Source organism: Aotus nancymaae, unplaced genomic scaffold (genome assembly GCF_030222135.1).
Source record: "Aotus nancymaae isolate 86718 unplaced genomic scaffold, 86718_ANA_hifiasm-v0.15.2.pri h1tg000012l, whole genome shotgun sequence".
NCBI classification, from domain to species: domain Eukaryota; kingdom Metazoa; phylum Chordata; class Mammalia; order Primates; family Aotidae; genus Aotus; species Aotus nancymaae.
In genome coordinates, this window is record NW_026988423.1 from 20,615,694 (window position 1) to 20,637,893 (window position 22,200).

Sequence of the window (22,200 nt, forward strand, 5' to 3'; positions counted from 1 at the left end):
ACCTCCGCCTCCTGGGTTCAGGTGATTCTCCTCCCTCAGCCTCCTAAGTAGCTGGGATTACAGATGCATCCCACCATGCCCAGCTAATTTTTGTATTTTTAGTAGAGACTGGGTATACTCCATTTTCTAAAGGCCACCACAAGTCACAGGGAAGCAGCATAGGTGCACAATACTCTCAAGGAGAAAAAGTGAATATCTTAGAACAACAATACAATCCTCTACTGTGAATCTAACCCTATCCTTCTCATTCCATACACACCCACACAGATTTTCATAGCACTCTTCTTTAGAAGATATTCTATGTCCTATTAATATTATCTTCATGTATTTGGTGCATTTGTAGGGACAAATTTGCAGTACAGATCATATATCTGGGTGTCTTCTGAACAACTAGGAGCCCCTTCATCCAGACAGTCTGCATGCTTTCTGCTCTCATCTTTCCTGCTGGCTCCCTTCACACATGCCTGGCCTTTCCTTCTCTCAAACTGGGCTTACTCATTAAAGTGACCTTTCTCATGAGTGGGCACCAGACACAGCTACTTTGATGACCTCCTGAAATGCAGTGTAAAAGCTGGACTCACCTCCGCCCCCAAGCACCTACAGGCTCCTGGGCAGGGCCATCAGCTCCAATCCAACCTTCCCTCCAGATCGGTGCCTGAAAAACAGAATTTCTGCTTCAGGTAATGCAGCTGCTTCTCTCTGAATAATGCATGCCGTGCACCACACCAGACCAAGGACAAGCGGTTGAGAAATTGGGGAGCTTTCATTTGATTTCATTATTTTGCTTTTAGACCCAAGCATTTGCTGCTGTCAGGCATTTCAAAGAGGACAAGACAACAAGGTGTTCTGAGACAAGCAGAGAAGGTCAGTCATCCTTAGGGGCTGATGGGATTCAGAAGAGAAGGCTGGGCCAGGACAGCCCTCCCCAGGGGCACAAGGACCTAAAGAGCCACCTCAGCGGGTATGCCCCATGGGGGTCTAGGGAGACTTGAAATTCTGAGTAAACGAGCTTTCAGGGGGACGCTTCCATGGAGGCAGGGGGCGAATATTTCCATCTATATCAGTTAGTGACAGAGGCGAGCAGGACACATGGAGAACTGTGAGATGGCAATTAGGAATCACAGAGTCTAAAGCAAAGGATCATCATTAGTAGAATAAATGGCCCTTGATGAAGGAAATTTGACTCAATAAACAGGTAGAGTTCAAGTCAATGAATTGGCGTAGCTATAATAGAATCAGACACCAACCAGCTTGCTGGTTCAGGCTTCCTATAGTACCTGCCTGTGGGGTCCCAATGTGAATCACATTGACCCTAAAGATGTCAGCCTTAAACACATCCACACCCCACCACCACGGTACACACAGGCTCTGCTCTCACAAGTTTGGCTCTTTCCTTGTCCCTGAAGAGGACACATGAGTTCTCATCTCGTGTTCATGCCTTTGCTCACATCCACACCTCCAATGGAATCCTCTCCCAACTTCTCTCTGCCTACCCAGATGCTTGCTATCCTTTAAGGAACAGCATGGGTCCTACTACTGTTTAAGCACTGAGGCTCACAGTGATCTCTCCCTTTCTCCATTTCTACAATTACCTCTGTGAATGGCCAATTTGTGTTATTCTTAATGACAATAATAATAATAATACATTATTTCAAAGCATTTTCTCTCTGGTCCTCACATTATGCTGCTCAGAGCTATAGGGCACTCCTGGGCACCCCCAGGGCCACTCTGGGGACACAAAAAGGCTGAGGAGGTGGGTGAGGATTATGTCCCTGTCCCTTCTAATTACAGCAGCTCAGCTCTTGATCTGTCTCATTTTAGACTTTCACATACATTTTTTTTGTTTGTTTTAAAAAGGATTGCACTATTGATTTAGAAACCACTGCATTTTTTATTTCGTCCTCATGAGAGGTTTGTGAGGCATGTAGGACTAGGTATCATCACCCACATTTTGCAGCTGAGGAGCCTGAGGCTCAGAGAGACTGTCTCATCAAGAGCATACAGCTAAGGGAAGAGGGAGAATCCCAATTTCTATCTTCTGAGTCTAAATCCAGTGTATTTACAACCCACACTTGGGCTTATCTCTATTTTTATTATTTATCTGGTTTTCTTTTTCTTTTCTTTTTTTTGAGACAGAGTATTGCTCTGTCACCCAGTCTGGAGTAGTGCAAATCATATGATCTCAGATCACTGCAACCTCCGCCTTCAGGGCTCAAGCATTCCTCCTGCCTCAGCCTCCCAAGTAGCGAGGACTACAGGCATGCACCACCATGCCTGGCTCATTTTTGTATTTTACGTAGAGACACGGTTTTACCATGTTGCCCTAGGCTGGTCTTGAACTCCTGATCCCAAGTGATCCACCTGCCTCAGCCTCCCAAAGTGCTAGAATTACAGGCATGAGCCACTGCACCTGGCCTTTCTCTGTTTGCTTCTGACTGGTTGTGGGCACACAGTAGGTGCTTACTACTTACCTAGCCCTGATTGCAGATGCACCCTTGGCTTTGCTGGAGATGCATGGCCTGGCCTCACTTCATGCCTTTGTTAGGCAGCACATGCCTATGAGCTGAGTGATTTACAAGGCTGTACTAGGTACCTGGGCATTTTATGTAATCAAAGGTATACTTTCCTGCTCCCTTTCTCTTGCTGTTGACATGTTTACAAAATCTTATCATTAGCCCAGAGGATGGGGTAATAGGACATGACATTCACATTGTCAGTGTTTTAAAGAGCTGTAGTTACCTCCTGGAGAATAATCTGTGTATTGCAGCAAGCAATAGTGTTACTGCTGCACCTGGTGCAGCTTCTGTTCTCTGGCTCCCTCTTCATCCTTCCTCGGTTCTGAGAATGAGGTGTTCCCACCAGGAGGCAAGATCGAGTATCCTTTGCCACCCTGGCCACACTGTGGGGGTACACCACCATCCCTGTCCTCATGACCCAGGAGGAGGCATGCAGGGAATCTCCTTTAGCTAAGAGAAGGAGCAGAATCAGTGGGCTGACTCACAAAGGAAAAAAAAAAAGAGATAAATCAAGATAAAATTGTTTCCAAATTGAATGTTTTTCACTATTTTCAGTGTGGTATCTGCAGTGCTCCAAGATGATTCCCTCTCGGGGGCTTCAGAAAAGCTGTAAATAGAATGAATTGCTTTTAGGGACTTACTCTGGTAGTTTGCTTCTCAAGAAAATATATGCTAATGCATGTAGACTATCATTATTGGGGAGACCTATGTCCCGACTCTTTCATGTCTATGAAGAGCAGGTTTCTGATTGCTAGCATTTTGCCAAAGTCTTTGTCATGCGTGTGCTGAATATCTAGCAGAAAGAGGCAGATTCAGCCACAGCTACATGCTGTGTCTCTCCTAGGCCAAGGTTGGAGGGGGGTCTTGGTTTGCCCAAGAGAAGTTTCTTATGAACCAGAAACACGGAAAGCACAGATTTTTCTAAAAGCCCCAGTAAGAGCCAACCTGGTCTAGACTCGCCTGCAATTCTGGGTCCTCAGGGAGGTTTAAAGGCAGGGAGGCCCTCCCTCCAGGGGATGGGGGAACTTCCTTGGCCAGCAGGATGCGGTGCTACACCCAGCCAGAGGGTGGCAGCACCTCCCACACGCCCCCCGGCTTTCCTTGTCTTCTGACCGTTCCAGGGCACTGTTGTGGGATCGCTTTCCCTATGCGCAGCGAGCCTCTTCTGCTGTGGCAAAGTGGGTTAAACAGCGCGCGGATTTGCGAGGAACACAGCCAACAAATGAGATATCAAACGCAGCTTTCCATGTAAGAGATCAGACTCCGGCGGGCACACAGGCAGGCGCTCTGCTGGAGCTCCTTGGCTCTGCAGCCAGCTTCATTTAGGATTCATAAATACTTTTGCGCACTCCCGCACATACCGCCGCCAAAGGAATTTCATTCTGTATCATCTGCATTCAAATGCAACAACGTGAAAAAAAAAATGCGGACATTAAAAAGAAGGAGAAGAAGGAAGAGGCTCTGAAGAAAATCTGAGGCTTGGAGTGGTGGGTGTTTGGTAGCTGATGACTTAAGGAAGACTTCCTCCATCTCTGTGTTTCTACAGAGAATTCTGTCCCTGACTTCAGTTCACCTGTCGCCTGGTGGGTCAATGCAGCCTAAATCTGCCGGCATGGAGTGTGCTGGTCAATGACACTTTTAAGATAATGAATTGAGGGCTTGTCAAGGTGGGCATCAACCCACCTTTAGCACCTCCTTCCAGCTGCTGGGGATCTGGGACCTTTTGAGCTCCAACTTGGGCCTCAGCTAGCAAACTCAAATGCATTTGAGAACCAGCCCGGGGAACCCAAAAGTATGAAGCCAGCCAAATGGTAACTGGAGAGTCGCTACTCAGCCCAAAGAAGGGAGCAGTTACTTCATCCCAGGTGGTTATTGTCAAGTCCCCCCATTTGTCAAAAGAAACCAGAAACACGTGTTTTTAAAACATATGAAATCTCCTGGTTTTAAGTAATGGGCACCAATTTTAAAACTGTTAAATACCCTGTAGGCTGTAGGTCAAACAAAACAATTCTAACAGATTACACCTTACAGGAATTTTACCCTAAACACCCTAGTCTATCAAAGACTTACCTTCTGTGATTGTTTAAAATACTTATCTATGTCTCATAATTTGCCAGGTTCGATTTTTCTGACTTGTTTTCTAGCTTTTCATTGTTTGCTCAGCAAGACTATATATATTTCAAGGGTAGGGGCATGTCTTCCCCCCACCCCCAACTATTCTCAGCTGACAGTAAATGCTTAGCAATTTTTAGTGAGTTATAACCTGACCTACCACATTCCACAAAATATTTGACAATTTCTACATAAATGCATGCTATAGAAAATAAAACAAATAATTAAACGCATCAGAGTAAATACATGGACTTGGGCTTCTAACTGGGTGCCTCTATAGGCATGGTGCTTGAGTGAGTTTCCTCAGGATAATATCCAATGTCTTCCTTAGATTATATGCAGACCCAAAGCTTTGGAGGGTCTCTGGAATATGGGAAAAGCTCACATAGTGTGAATAAGGGACAAGACAAGTGCAACGGCCTTGGAGAAGAGAGATCAGGATGTGAGATCCACAATCCACCTGGAACTAGGAACCAAGAAAATGAATGGCTGCCTCTCTGTGGAGCTTCTTTTGGTTGTAAGTGACAGACATAAAATTGAAACTGGCTTAGGCAAAAAGAGGAATGTATTAGAAGGATGCTGAAATAATATCCTTCCAAGCCACAGGACAAGGAAGTATTCATGTGGACCCACAGGAAAATCTGAACTAGACATATCATGGTAACTCTGTTTCGTGTGTCTGTTCTTCGTTTTCTCTCTGTGCAGCTTCGTTTTGTCCCTCAGCAGCAGGCTTCCTTCATGCACCAGGGAACAGAACAACCAACAACCTCCATACCTCACATCTTTCAGCTTCTGCCCCCAGAGAGAACTGCTTCAAACTCTTGCTCATAGCAAGATGGAAACCCTTTGAGAAGGGCTCTGAATGCCTCACTGGAGTTTAGATGCCCAACTCAGAGCCATCCCAATCAATGATGACAGCCATGACACTGGGTGACCATGACTGCCCTGGCTTTGGAAAGACACCCACACACCAAGTAACAATATGGCAGCCTTTATTTAAACCACATAGTTCCTTTTAGGAGAAGATCATTTCCAAGAAGAAGAGGACACTTCCTAGAAGAAGGGAAGGGTGCTGGCAGATCAAATGTTCCTGAAGTTCATATAGCACTTGACTACAAATGATTTCTATTTGTATTTTCTCATTTTATTTTATTTGTCCTTCACAAAACTGTGAGTAGTGTAGTGTATCTATAATTGCTTCCATTTGACTGGTGGAATAAATAAGGTTAAGAGAGACTAAGCAACCAAGGTCACATAGCTTTTAAAAATGGCAAATCCAGTAATCAACCCATATCTTTTTTTTCTTTTACTTCAATTCCAATACTCATTCCACTATACAGGAGGTGAGTGAGAAGGTTGTGACTTTCCAGAAAAAGAATCTTCTATTGAAAGACCATGCTTTCCTGAATAATATAAAGCCTTGGCTGGTAGATCTAACTAGGCTGTGCCTCCTCTGCTCCTCAAGGTTTGCTGGAATTTTCTGAGATGTAAGCAGCTGACCTTAATGGCCTTCTATGCTCAGTTTAAGGATATTGTTGTTTACCGAAGATCCATATCCAAAGATTCCAGGTCCATTCCTACGCCACTCCTGAGTGTGTAATCTGGGGTATTTAGAGGTACTTCTGCCTCATTAAATGGCTGGAGTCCTCTGGGCCAGAAGCATGACTATCCGTAGGAAAAGAACTGAAACAGGGGAGAAAACACATCTGGGAATGCAGTACCAACTGAGACGAAGACGATCCTTTCCATTTTTTCAGCTGAAAGCAGCACCTCTTGCCACTGGTGATGGAACAGTCCTATATGGTGTACTATGGCCGTGATGGCAAGGTACTTGGCATCTTCCATGCAAAGATGAAAGAAAGAGGCCTTCTCACCTGTATCACCGGAAGATCCCTGTAGACTCACTGCCTCATGGCCTCTCCTGCTTTTGAGGCAAATCATGAATTTGCATCTTTCTTTCATCCTGCCCATCATGGCCCAGAGAAGTCCTGGATCTAATTGATTTGAGTTGGCTCAGCCAGGCCCTGTGTCCAAGCTGCCTCGCCTGAGTATAGTAAGTACAGCATAGTAAAAAGAAAGAATTACTCTTGACACCAGGATTATATCATTGCCAAATGCATCAATAATCTATTAAAGATGTGGAATAATATGACACTAGTTACCAACTGAGGGAAGCCATCCCGAGGAGGAGGCAAGTAAGGCTTCGATTTCCCTTTCTGGATGAACCCTGCCCCTCCATCCCACAACAATTTGCTGTTCCCTAGGTTTGGCCTCATGCATAATTCAGTGATCTGCATGGCAGGAAAACATTTAGAAAACTTCTTTTGCCTTCTCCAGGAGGCTGGGGCAAAGGTGGCTTACAGCTATTCATCCATGCAAGGAAAGCTATCTCTGCTGCAGTCCACTGGAAGAGACGGGGCCACGGCCTCTCTCATTCCTATCTGGGGACTTGCCTATGGGTGACATAATGAATTGCTCTGACCCAGTCAGAGAAGAAAAATACAGGTTGGATGAGATAAATTGATGCCACCCCAGTCTTTCCAGCAGTGCTGGTGAGGACAAACTCCTGCCTTGAGGTTTTGCTTTCTCAGAAGAAAACTGTGGCATTTTTATGCTGCTGATGAAGGTGAAGGAATGGAGTTCTCTGGGGTGTTACAGAGAAACTTACACAAGTTGGTTGGTCCCTAATGTTACATTTATTCATCTTAAAAATTTAATGATCATCTATTATGTTCCAGGCACTGTGCTAGGTCCTGGGAATACAATGAAAATGAATCTCAAAACACTCAGCATGTACTGGGAGACACACAACAAATATATAAACTATTGTACTTTGCATCTTTGATGCCTGAGCTGTTAGAATCATTTATTATTTTTATTTATTCTTCAGGTAGATATTTTTGAAGCACCAACTATGTGCCTGAGCCTGTACTAGATGCTGAGAATACAGCAGTGAATGAGACAAGATAAGGTTTCTAGGGAGGAAGATGAACAATAAAGCAATACGCAAAATACATGCACAAGATAGTTATAGATTGAAATACACGCTCTACAGGAAAGAGTGGATGACATAATAGAAACTGAAGGTTGTGGGAGTAACTTGGGATAAAAATATCTCTCAGAAGAGGTGATATTTGAGCTGAAATTTATGGAATAGAAGAAGCCAGTCATGCAAGGAGATAATGAGGAATACTGTTGACAACAATCGTGTGGCAGTAAATGTTTTACAGCCAGCTCTCTGGGGGAAAAGAAAGCCCTGATTTGCAGTGGTTGCCAGTTACCATGGTGTAAATACTCCCACATGGCCAGTTTAAAGCTGCCAACATGTTATCCCTTAATGCAGACTTGGGAAGAGATGTGTACAGTGGATCCTCAATAGCATTTGAGAGCTGCCTCCAGCACACCACTGTTTGGCAGTTACCTGGCCATGCTGAGGGCAAGCAGGGAATGGGTCCTGGTCAATGCTAAGGGGTCGACAACAAGATGATGAAACTAGAGAAGGTTATCTGGAGCTACAGGTTAGGGATCAGAAGTGCTACATTCAGACACAACTACGTTATATTATGTGGAGAGTACACCCCACAAGTCATTGCAAAAGGCATCATACCTTATTCTTTTTGATCCTATTTAAAAATTGGATATTCTCATACAACCCACATAGATATTTTATACTTATTTTAATAAGTACAATTTAACTCTGTGTGTGTGTGTGTGTGTGTGTGTGTGTGTGTGTGTGTGTGCGCGCATAGATGGATGAATAAGGCATGGCATTAGGGACACAAAAATGAGAAATACTAAGTCCTTGCCCTCATGGCTCTGGGAGTCTGATAGAGAAAAGGGAAATAGGGAAACAAAACTAACATTTATTAAATATCTACCACTAATATAAATTAGAGAGATCAGAAGAGGGAAACACAGATAGATTACATGTATTTGCTGTGATTTAAAGAAAGGATTTTTTATAGTTTAATACAACTCAAAATATTAAAAGGACAGAATTTCTGGGCCAGTTGGACTAGATGGATGGCTTGCCTTGGCTCAGGCCAAAAAAAGAAAAAGAAAAAAAAAATCTGATAAGAATTAGTCTTACTACTCTTTTGATGATCATCTTGTTTACTCATCAAGGAGGCTTTGGGAAGGACCCAGGAGCTCAGCTTGTAGACTTTGACCATTGACAGTTTCCAAAACCAAGAATCTAGAACCCAGAGAGATGGATAATATGGGAGAGTTGTCAATTCATAAAATGCTTTAGCAATTGCCAGAGACTCATGGAAGTGAACGTTCCCATCCTCTATTTGGTATGCAGATGCTATAATTTACAACATGAAGTTTACATAAAAGGGATTGTTCTCTCTGATTGGCATTTGGGAGATGGTCCCTGATGATAAGTGCACTCCTTTGCAGGGCTGGCCAATAATATTTCAGTCTCTGGCCTTTTCAAACCACTTTGTCAGAGGTTCTACAAAGATGTATTGATTTATCTTGTGACAACAATAAAGAGTTTGAGATCCTGGAAGGAAAACCAGAGGAGAAATCCATCAGGGTTTTAAATCCAGGAACAAAAGTTGGGAGAGAGATGTGAATTGGTTATGCATCCAGAAGAGAGAGCTGAATCCATGGAAGAGGGATTATTCCTTCACTTGGAAGTGAAGGAAGAACAGCAGAAAGGGGAAGACAACTTATAGGAATGTGGACGTTGGGGCAGAAAGAGGATCCAGAGAGGAAATTGGAAATGAGATGTTAATTTTTTAGAAACAAATGAAAAGGAAACCATGTAAGTAAAGAGTTTCACAAAGGTGAGCACGGCAAGTTCAAATGCGGACAAGACAGTATGAAATGGAGGACTGAGGAAAGGCCCTTGAAGCGCGTGGTCAAAGACACCGTGGATCATCTCTGTGACGGCAGTTTCAGTAACTCTAACATCTGTACAGTGCTTTTCAATTCGTGGAGAGAAAATGTCTTCCTCATCTATCAGCTCATCTGATGCTCATAGCAAATGTGATGAAGGAAGCAAGGTTCGGATAGTAAGTGACTGATCCAGAAACTGATCCAAGCCTTCTGATCCCACACCTCATCCAGTTTCTGCTGTGTTACACAATTATCTCTCAGAAAAGCACCTTGGGGTCGAAGTTGGACTGTAAGAAAGAAGTGAGGTGCAAAGATGTGGCCAAGGTCAAGGGCAGCAGGAATAGAGCATCTATTTTACAAATATGAGTGAATAGAGGCTGAATAGTAATTTTAGGTACTTTTTTTGTTCTAGGATAAAAATAATTATAAATGTTTAGGGCCAGTAAAAAGCAAAGATTGGGTACCAGGAGAGATGGAGGAAGATCCCAGAAGGGGGAGAAGGGAAATGGGACCAAGAACACATGTGGACGACCATGTCATGGCAAGACAGAGGGCCTTTGAGGGTGTAAAGGCAGAAGAAACCCTAAGCTGGAGAAAAGAGAATTTGAGGAACACCCTAATGTTGGATGAAAACACAGTGAGGTCATCTTCTGAGGCTAAGAAGGGGAAGGAAAGCTGCTGTGGGGTTATTTTCTTGATGGTCTCCTAACACCTTCCTGGGGTTCAGGAAGTCACAGAGATTATACAACACAGCACCGCTACTTTTTGGCACTGGCTGTTCTTCTTTGGGATAACTGTGGCATGATGTAAACAGTACTAGGGTTGGGCACCCCACACTCAGAGTACAGTTTTGTTCCTGAGAGGTCTCCTTGGCTTTATGTCCAGGAACTCCAACTCCTGGATGCTGCACCTGAAAGTTGCACTGTTACCTCAGATTCACTGGGACAGAATCCAGCATAAAATTACAGAATCTTAAGTGCCAGAAAAGTTACCTGGTCTAATTCTTGGATTCCCTTTGTAGCAACCCTACCAATTGCCCTGCTTGATCATTTCCTGTGACAAGGTACTCACTACTTCTTGAGGCAGCTTGCTCCATTTTTAGACATGTCTAATGGATAAAAAAGTCTTCCTTATATTTGTCTTAGATCTGACCTCTGGGCAACTCAGAGTACAGAAATAAATTGGCTAATTCCTGTTCCCCTGGGAGTGGTTGTCAAAGATTTCAAGAAAGCCATCATGTGTCCCTACATTTTCTATGCTTCAGGGTAAGCAAACCGAATTCTCGCTATTATTTCTGGGCTTCTCACTGACACATTCATTCTCCCCCATACTCATCCCAGGATGCCAACGACTGGTAGGTATGTCTCTGCTGAGCTCACCTTCTGACTCTACCTTTTGACCTGTTCAATTTCTGATCCCCTTGACCAGAGCTCTTGCCTCTGATTCCTCTTCTCTCAGTCCCCTCTGAACACTACTGTCAGACTAACCATCCCAAACATGGTTTGTTACAGGTCACTTCCCTTGTCAGAAAAACTTCAGTGGTTCTCCATTTACTATGAGACTAAGTCCAAATCTGGCATTAAATGCCCTCCAAAATGAGGCATTTCAGTATTGCTTCAAGCTCTGTTATGAATATATTCCCCTCCAATGAATTTATTCATTCTTTCTCCCATTTATTCATTGAAGAAACAATTACTGAATGTCTACTATATGCCAGGCACTATGATAGGTTAATGGGGATGTAAAAATGACAGAGAGATGGTCCTCGACAAAACAGGGTTCACAGTATGATGGGGAAAAACACTATGTAAGTACACAGGCAATTCGGGTTATTACATACAGCAAAATACAATCATTAAATAGCACACCAATGATGTATAGTGGTAACAGGGAAGGAAGAGAGACACTCTTCTTGGAATGAATGGGAAAAGATTCACAGGGAGGGTGATGTTTCCATTGAGACTTGAAGGGTAATAGAAGTGTGCATGGTTAATAAGAAAAGATGAAAATAAGTAGAAGGAACAGCTTCTGAAAGGCCATGTTCTAGAAAGTTCAAGTTGTCTAACATTTCAATAGAGTATGTCTAACATTTCAATGTAAAAATGTGAAAGAAAGCAGTGATGAGCTAGTAAAATTTTAACAACCAGATTTTGGGGGTGGTTTTAAGCATGCCAATTTCTATAGCATAAACATACCCATCATGGCTGAGTTCAAACTTCCAATGTAACATCACTAAACTCAAAGCTGGAAAAAAATATGCTCAACTGGCTCTCAAAAACCAGCAGGAAGTAGAGAAGGTCATAATCAGGAAAGACTTTTTATATGCTATGGAATTGGGATTTTTGTCCCATGGGATTATGGAGAGCCATTGAAGGGCTTTAGACTAGATAATGTTATGACCAGCTTTGCTTTAAGAAAAGCATTGATACACACCGTACATGTGTATATATGACAAGTAGGGATGAGGTTGGAGAAATAAGTGATCAAAATTAGGACACTGATTCTCAACCCTAGCTACATGCCACATATTAGAATTACCCACGGAATTAAAAAATAATCATAGTACTGAGACCTCAATCCTGAGGTTCCGATTAAATCTGGCTGGGCTGCGCCTAGGCTTAATATGTCATAAATGCTCCTCGGGTGATATTAATATACAGCGTGGATTGCAAAGCATTGAGTTAGGAGACTATTTCCCTGAAATATATTTTCTCGCTATTCAATTTCATATTTTGCCTTGGGAACATCTCCAGCTCCACCTCTGAACATTCTTCATTTATCTCGGTCCAATTTGTGTGGCCAGCCCTTCCCTTAAGACTCAGTTCTTCTTGTTTCCCTCTCCTGACGTCTTTTCGTACCTTCTTTTGCTTCCCAGTCTGAGCTCACTCAGGAGCCAAATAATGAGTGCCTTTGGATTCCTGCCTTGCTGCTTGCTATGAGACAGCCCTGACCACTCCCACTCCAAGACCTCAGTACCAAAATCCCTAAGACTTCTTGAAAGGAGAAAAGGGACAGAAGACTGAGGGAGGAGATGGTGACTATCCACATGGATATGTGGCTGTGAAAATTACAAGAAATTAATAATAATATAATAATAATCACAATGAGTTACCAAATGATTCTTGTGAGCTACTTTCTAGATGCTTTTTATGTAGTTGTTTAAATCTTCAACAACTCTATGAAGTAGGAACTATTATCCTCATTCCTTTTTCATATGCAAGGACACTGAAGCACGGAGAAAATAAGTAACTTCACCAAGGTCAACAGCTGGTGAGTGGCAAAACCAGCCTTCAGACTCATGCAGTTTGGCTGAGGCTCCCCTCTTTCTAGCCATTAAATTCTTCTGCCTCTTTCCAGAAATATTTTGGTGTACTTAAGACAAGTATTGATTATTCATTGGATGTACATGGAGGGAAAAGGAGAAGTTAAATTCCAGATTGCTGGAATTGGAATTTGAGAGGACAGGGATTTCACCAATCAAAACACAGGATTTAGGAGTGAAAGACATTCTACAGGGTATAAATTTAGACATGTTGAATTTGTATTGCTGTGGTAGATAACCAGTAAATGGCTATGTATGAGGACTTGGGGCTCAGGAAAGGAAATATGAATTGGAAATACAGTATAGATTTTTACAATTGTCAGGATTGAGGTAGTGTGAAAGCCATAGAACAGGGCAGTCACTACATTCACCCATGTAGAGTTTGTAGATTGAGAAGAGGATCAAAGTCAAGTATTAGGGAAACAAACATTGAATGAGACCTGAGTAAAGTACACTGAGTGCAGAGTAGAGAGACAGCAGAAGCTTCGGGGGAGCTTGATATGGAAGAAAGAAACTGAGTGAATGTGAAAAAACAAACTAATTCCATTTTTCTCCACTCTACTATTCTCACTCAACAACCAATACTTTACTCCTGGTCACCAAAATGTATGGTTTTTCCCCCCTCACACCTATTCCCAACCAATTCTCTGACACCCAGATGTAGCTGTATATCCTGCACTTTAACTCAATTCTGACATTGTCTGCAAGTTAAGGACTCAGACCCACAAGACTGCCTCCCACTTCATATTTCAGTTGCAAGTCCCAGGCTGTGACCTTTGCTTCTGACTCTCCGGCTTTAAATCAGAGTTCCCACAATACCGTCCTTGAGTTCTATAACTTTCTAGGATGGCTCAGAGAAACACATGTTTACTGGTTTTTTATAAACCATATTACAAAGGCACAGATGAACAGCGAAATGAAAAGGTACCTGGGGCAAAGCGTATGGGAAGAGGCACAGAGCTTCCATGCCTCTCTACATACACCACCCTCCCAGCACCTGCATGTGTTCAATAACCTGGAACTGCTCTGAACCTTGGAGTTCAGGGATTTTTATGGTGCTTTATGATGTAGGCACGATCTATTATTTAACTCAATCTCCAGCCTCTCTCTCCTTCCTGGAAGTCGGGAAGTGGGGCTGAAAGTCCCAAGATTTTAATCCTGGCTTGGTCTTTCTGGTAACCAACCTCCATCCAGGAGCCTACCAAGAGTCACCTCATTAAAACACAAGAAGCCCTTTTTTGCCCAGGAAATTCCAAAGATTTTATGAGCTCTTTGACAGAAACTGGGGGCAGAGATAAAATATATATTTCTTATTATATCACAGTGTCACACCACTGGGAAGTGGATTATTCCCTGAAAGCGGGGGGAGGTTGATCAGTAGTATTAAATATTGTAGGAAACAGAGGTAAATAAGACAGAAAAGTGGTCACTGGATATGAACATAGAAGGTCATTGGTGACTTGCCAGAGTACTTTTAGTGGTGTAGTAAAAGAGTAAGGGCCACGAGCTGTGACTCATGGGGTATATGGAAAGAGAAGGAGACACACACATGTATATAGTCATGTACATATTTATGTGAATTATATATATTAGAAACCTATATTAGACTATATCTCTATTATATTAGAAAAAATATATATTAGAAAACTTTATGATTTTATTTTATTTTTGAGATGGAGTCTCGCTCTGTCACCCAGGCTGGAGTGCAATGGCACAATCTCAGTTCTCTGCAACCTCTGCCTCCCAGGTTCAAGCAATTCTCTGCCTCAGCCTCCTGAGTAGCTGGGATTACAGGCACCCGCCACCACACGCCAGCTATTATTATTATTATTATTATTATTATTATTATTATTATTATTATTATTTTGGTATTTTTAGCAGAGACGGGGCTTCACCATCTTGGCCAGGCTGGTCTTGAACTCCTGACCTCATGATCCACCTGCCTCAGCCTCCCAAAGTACTGGGATTACAGGCAGAAGCCACTGTGCCCAGCCTAATTTTTAAAACATATATTTGAATCATGACCACGAGAAACAAAATGAAGCACTTTAAAATGGATGAGGGGGCCGGGCGCGGTGGCTCACGCCTGTAATCCCAGCACTTTGGGAGGCCGAGGCGGGTGGATCACGAGGTCAAGAGATCGAGACCATCCTGGTCAACATGGTGAAACCCCGTCTCTACTAAACATACAAAAAATTAGCTGGGCACGGTGGTGAGGCAGGAGAATTGCCTGAACTCAGGAGGCGGAGGTTGCGGTGAGCCGAGATCGCGCCATTGCACTCCAGCCTGGGTAACAAGAGCGAAACTCCGTCTCAAAAAAAAAAAAAAAAAAATGGATGAGGAAGTGTGGATGATTTTTTTAAATGTTTTTGCTTGTTTGACTTTAAGATGGGAAAGCCTTGCAGACATTTACATATCAAAAGGAAAAAGGCAGAAAAGAAAAAGAATTTGATCCTGAGGCAATAAGAGAAGAAAAAAATGGTCCAAAGTAGATGGGAATGATAAACCTTGAACAGAGGATCAGATGATTGTAGAGATTACAAAGTACCCCATTGTGGGTTTAGACACAGGTACAGTTAACTCACACCTGATAGCCTTCTTATTCTTTGTGAAGTAGAAAGCCAGAGGTTCAGAGAATGATTAAGGAAAAGATGGTTTGGAATATCTTCTAAAGGAATATCGACAGTGAATTGTCTAACAGCCAAAGGAAAGTTTTGTCAAATAGAATTGAAAACCAGTTCATATTGGAAATTATAAATTTCTAATAATGTCAGTTTGTATGGATATAAAATTTTTCCTGGCTCTTCTCAGTCATACATGTTTAGGGACAGGGAATATAAATTGCAGAATGAATTTGGAAAGAATGCTAGTAAGAAAATGGGAGAAAAGAGTTGAAGTTACAAATGAATAACTCAAGATATCATTGTGGGTTTTATGGTTGGTAAAAGAATGAAATTAAAAGGTAGTTGATAGATGAAAGGAAAAGGAGGAATTCACAGGCCTAGAGACATAGCAAGTACAATGGGAATTAGAAAGTAAAAGACTTGGTACACTTGCTTTGGGAGAGAAGGGCCATTAGATTTGAAGTTTTCACACTGAAGGAAGAGCCAGATGATGAGATATAGGTAAGATACAGCCATCCAGGAGTGGAAACAATGTTCAGTGGGATTAAGAAGGTCAAGGAACTTAGGAGCTGTTGTGTTGGATCAGCTCTCCAAGAATTCTGAAATATTCCCACAAGGCAGGATACAGAAGAAGACTCTAAGTGCTTATGATAATGCGGTTATATACATACATATATATATATATATATATATATATATATATATATATATATATATATATATATATTTTTTTTTTTTTTACTGCATTTTACGTTTTGGGGTACATGTGAAGAACATGCAAGATTGTTGCATAGGTACACACATGGCAGTGTGATTTGCTGCCTTCCTCCCCTTCACCTATATCTGGCATTTCTCCCCATGCTATCTCTCCCCAACTCCCCACCCCCCACTGTCCCTCCTCTATTTCCCCCAACAGACCCCAGTGTGTGATGCTCCCCTCCCTGTGTCCATGGGTATCTCAGGAATCTGTGTAGAATGAGGGCCTCGTTAAGTTCATTTCTCCTGCTTCTCCACACCAGGATTATACTGTTTCCCCTAGCCTCTTTAACTGAGACCATCCCCATTTTTTTTTGCTCAGGCTCTATCTCTCCAAACCTGGCTGCAGAGTGAAACTCAGACTTCCCAGTCATCACGTCCCTGATGCTTCTGCGGACAATCCTGCAGGACCTTTTGATTCTGAGAGTCTGCTGATTGCTGTCAGAAACTGAAGCAAAAGTGGCAGGTGTCAAATGTAGGACACTGCAGTTTGCAGAATCTTATACCTTTCTCTCTGGCATGGTCTCCTGCATGTATTTTATGACTCTTTTCTGAAAGGCACAATGGAAGCCACATGGAACTTGATTTCTCCATCAATTCCTGAGTGGGGCTCAGCAACTCAAACCCCTTGGACTGACCTTCCCCTCTCTTTAAGGATGGGCCAGTCTCTTCCTATTTTACGTTATAAAACACAAAAAGTAGAGAAATTTTCAAAATATAATAAACACTTGTGTTTCTACAACTGAAATTGAACAGATATTAATATGTTGCCATATCTGCTTCAGATCTCTATTTTTTAAAATAAATCATTTCAGATACAGATAATGCCCTATGTACATTCTTCTCCCATCTCTCCACTCTGTAGGAATCTACTAACTTGGAGTTTGTGTAATGTCCAATTGTGTTTTGTGTTTTACTATTTATGTGTGTCTGTAAATAATACCCTATTACAAATAATTTTTTCACTCAACTTTTTTCTTATGGGATTTTTCCATCTTGATATATGTGGGTCTAGTCTATTCACTGTAATTATTGTATAGTATTTCACTGTATGAATAAATCACAGTTTGTTAGTTCTCTGATAAGGGACAGTTTATTTCCATTTATTCACTATTACAAGCAATGCTATCAAGAGAATATTTGAATTTGTTTTCTTGTGCATATTTTCTAGACATGGCAATGCCTAATGTGTCCACGAGATAGAGGTTAGAAAGGATATTGCCATAGTTTATGTATGGTAAGGGTGTATTTAACTTCTTAAGAAACTGCCAAACTATTTCTCAAGGTGTTTGTGCCATTTTTTTTATGTCTACCAACAGTGTATGAGAGTTCCTGTAGCTTCAATTCCTTACCAACATTTGGTAATGTGTCTTTTTAATTTTAATCATTCTAGTAGGTATAATAAAGGTATCTCACAGTGTGGCTTTAATTTACTTTTCCCTTATGACTAATGATGTTCAGCTTCTTTTCTTGGTGTATATTATTTGTGAAATATCTTAAATGTTTACCAACATTTCATTGGATTACTTTCTTCTTATTAAGCTGGAATAAGTTCTGTACATACTCTGGTATAAAATTCCTTGTAAAATACATGTATTGAGAATATTTTCTCCTAGTCTGTGGTTTATCTTTCATTTTGCTAATGATATGCTTTGAAAAGCAGAAGTTTAAAATTTTAAATTAGTGAATTTTTTTTTCTTTAGGGCTTTTGCTTTTTGTATTTTATTTAAGAAACATTTGCCTACCTCAAAGTCACGACAATTTTCTGCTATGATTTTTTGTCTAGAAATGTCATAATTTTAGCTTCTATTTTTTTAAGTCTATGATCCATTTGCAGTTAATTTTTGTGTATGTTATTAGGTGAGGATTGAGTTTTGCTTTTTTTCAAGTAGATATCCAGTTATCTCAGCACCATTTGTTGAAAATACTTTCCTTTCTTCAGTGATTTATCTTGTCAACTTTGCTGAAAATCAATTTACCATACATGTGAAGGTCTATTTCTGGTCCTTCAATTCCTCTCCGTTGATCCAAAAAATCTACCTTTATATGAATACCTCTGTATTACCATAGCTTTATAGTAAGTTTGGAAATCATATAATTTCACAGCTGTTATTTTCAAAAAAACATTTTGACAAGTCTAGTTTTTTGCATTTCTATCTAAATTTTAGAATCAACTTGCTATTTTCTAAAAAAGAAGCCTGCTAGGACTTTAATAGAAATAGCTTGAATCTATAGAGAAAAATTAGAGACAACTGACATCTTAACACTATTGAGTCTCTGAATCCATGAACATGGTATGTCATACCATTTACTTAGATCTTTAAAAATCCCTCTCAACAATATTTCCCAGTTTTCAAGATATTGATCTTCCACATATTTTGTTAAATTTACCCCTACATATTTTCATTTTTATACTAGTATTAATAATTTCTGGGGGATCAGGGCCAAGATGGCCGAGAGGAGACAACACCAGAATGCAGCTCCCAGCAAATGAGACACAGAGGACTAGAAGACTTCACGATTCCAAGTGAGGTGCCAGGTTCCTTTTGGGGGGACTGGAAGCACTCTGAAAGTAGCCCAGGGAGGGAGCCAAAACAGGGTGAGAGCTGCCCAGGGAGAATGAACCAAGACAGGGCAGGACACGTTCCCACCTGGAACGTACAGCTGGCTCAGAGGGTCAGGGGACTTCACCACCTTGGTGCTCTGATTCAGATCTATGCTTACCTCATCCCTCCTACAACCCATGGTCCACAAGAGCCCCACCAGACTGAAGGGTGCCATGGGTTGTCAATGCAAATCTGAGTGACAGTTCCCACCTCGTGCCATAAGTTGTCAGCTGGACAAGGGCAGAAGTTTGGACTAGCACCAGCAGGACGGAACAACCTGTCCCACAGAAAGAGGCAGAGTTGAAAGCAGGTAATCAAGTCATAAACCTGGCAAGCCCCACCCCCTACAAAACTCAAACTGAAGCCCGCATGCCCAAGAGCTTGGCAATGAATACACCAGTTTGACCCCAACCAGGAAGATCAAGCTCAGGGAAGGAGAGACACCATTGAGAAGGTGGGGCTAATTTCACCTGCAAACAAACCCCAGGGGAAGACCACCCATCTAGCAACCTGACTGAATCTGAGGCAGCCCAGCAGTGCCTCTACAGGCCAAAAAATGATATAGCTCCAACCGCAACAGAAAGGATGTCCACTCAGAGATTTCTCCCAAAATCATCAACTTCAAAGATCAAAGGGAGATCAATCCATGAAGATGGAAAAAAACAGTGCAAAGAGGATGAAACCTTCAAAGACCAGAACACCTTTTCCCCTCCCAGGGATACCACCTCCTCACCATCAAGGGAACAAAAGAAGACAGAAAATGAGTGTGACGAATTGACAGAAGCAGGCTTCAGAAGGTGGATAATAACAAACTTCTCTGAGTTAAAAGACCATGTTCTAACCCAATGCAAAGAACCTTGAAAAATGCTTAGACGAAATGCTAACTAGAATAGCCAGCTTAGAGAAGAACATAAATGACTTGATGGATCTGAAAAACATAGCACGAGAATTTCACGAGGCATGCACAAGTTTCAACAGCTGAATCAATCAAGCAGAAGAAAGGATATCAGAGATAGAAGATCAAATCAATGAAATAAAATGAGAAGGCAAGATTAGAGAAAAAGAGTGAAAAGAAATTAACAAAGCCACCAAGAACTATGGGATTATGTGAAAAAATCTAATCTACACTTGATTGGCATACCCGAATGCAATCAGGAGAATGAATCCAAGTTGGAAAACACTCTTCAGGATATTATCCAAGAGAACTTCCCCAATCTAACAAGGCAGGCCAATATTCAAATCGAGGAAATACAGAGAACACCACAAAGATATTCCTCAAGAAGAGCAACCACAAGGCAAACAATCACCAGATTCACCAGGGCTGAAATGAAGGAAAAAATCCTAAGGGCAGCCAGAGAGAAAGGGCAGGTCATCTACAAAGCAAAGACCATCAGAGTCATGGTGGATCTCTCCACAGAAACTACAAGCTAGAAGGGAGTGTGGGCCAATATTCAACATCCTTAAAGAAAAGAACTTTCAACCCAGAATTGCATATCCAGCCAAACTAAGCTTCATAAGTGAAGGAGAAATAAAATCCATTACAGACAAGCAATTGCTGAGAGATTTCATCTCTACAAGACATGCCTTACAAGAACTACTGAAGGAAGTACTAACCATGGAAAGGAACAACCAGTACCAGCCACTACAAAAACATACCAAATGGTAACTAAACATAGAAAGGAACAACCAGTACTAGCCACTCCAAAAATGTACCAAATGGTAGAGAGCATCTACACAATGAAGAAACTCCATCAACTAATCAGCAAAATAACCAACTAGCATCAAAATGACAGGATCAAATTCACATATAACAATATTAACCTTAAATGTAAATGGGCTAAATGCCCCAATCAAAAGACACAGACTGGCAAATTGGATAAAAAGTCGAGACCCATCAGTGTGCTGTATCTAGGAAACCCATCTCACAGGCAAGGACAAACATAGGCTCAAAATAAAGGGATGGAAGAAGATTTACCAAGCAAATGGAGAGAAAAAAAAAAAAAGCAAGAGTTGCAATCCTAGTCTCTGATAAAATAGACTTTAAACCAACAAAGATCAAAAGAGACAAAGAAGGGCATTACAATGGTAAAAGGATCAATGCAACAAGAAGAGCTAACAATCCTAAATATATACGCACCCAGATACATACAGCAAGTTCTTAATGACCTACAAAGAGACAGACTCCCACACAATAACAGTGGGAGAAATTGACACTCCACTGTCAATATTAGATCAATGACACAGAAAATTAACAAGAATATCCAGGACTTGAACTCAGATCCCAACCAAGCAAACCTAATAAACATCTACAGAACTCACCACCCCAAATCCACAGAATAAACATTCTTCTCAGCACCATATCACAACTCCTGCTTTTTTTTTTTTTTTTCTCTCCATTTGCTTGGTAAGTCTTCTTTATCCCTTTATTTTGAGCCTATGTTTGTCCTTGCATGTGAGATGGGTTTCTTAGATACAGCACACTGATGGGACTTCACTTTTTATCCAATTTGCCAGTCTGTGTCTTTTGATTGGGGCATTTAGCCCATTTACATTTAAGATTAATATCACACCTACTCTAAAATTGACCACATAATTGGAAGTAAATCACTCCTCAGCAAATGTAAAGAAAAAAAAAATGAAATCACAACAAACAGTCTCTAAGACCACAGTGCAATCAAATTAGAACTCAAGATTAAGAAACTAACTCAGAACCACACAACTTCACGGAAACTGAACAACTGGCTCTTGAATGTTGACTGGATAAACAATGAAATGAAGACAGAAATAAAGATGTTCTTCAAAACCAGCAAGTATGAAGACACAATGTACCAGAATCTCTGGGACACATTTAAAGCAGTCTCTAGAGGAAAATTTATAGCAATAAATGCCCACATGAGAAGCAAGGCAAGATCTAAAATCAACATCCTGTCATTAAAACTGAAAGAGCTAGAGGAGCAAGATCAAAAAACTCAAAAGCAGCAGAAGACAAGAAATAACTAAGATCAGAGCAGAACCGAAGGAGATAGAGACACAAAAAGCCCTTCAAAAAAATAATAAATCCAGGAGCTGGTGTTTTGAAAAGATCAACAAAATAGACTGCTAGCCAGATTAATAAAAAAGAAAAGAGAGAATGATCAAATAGATGCAATAAAAAACAATAAAGGGGATATCACCGCCAATTCTACAGAAATACAAACTACCATCAGAGATTACTACAAAAAACTCTATGCATATAAACCAGTAAACCTGGAAGAAATGGATAAATTCCTGGACACTTGCACCCTCCTAAGCCTAAACCAGGAAGAAGTTGAAACTCTGAATAGACCAATAACAAGGGCTGAAGTTGAGGCAGCAATTAATAGCCTACCAACCAAAAAAGCCCAGGTCCAGATGGGTTCACAGCCAAATTCTACCAG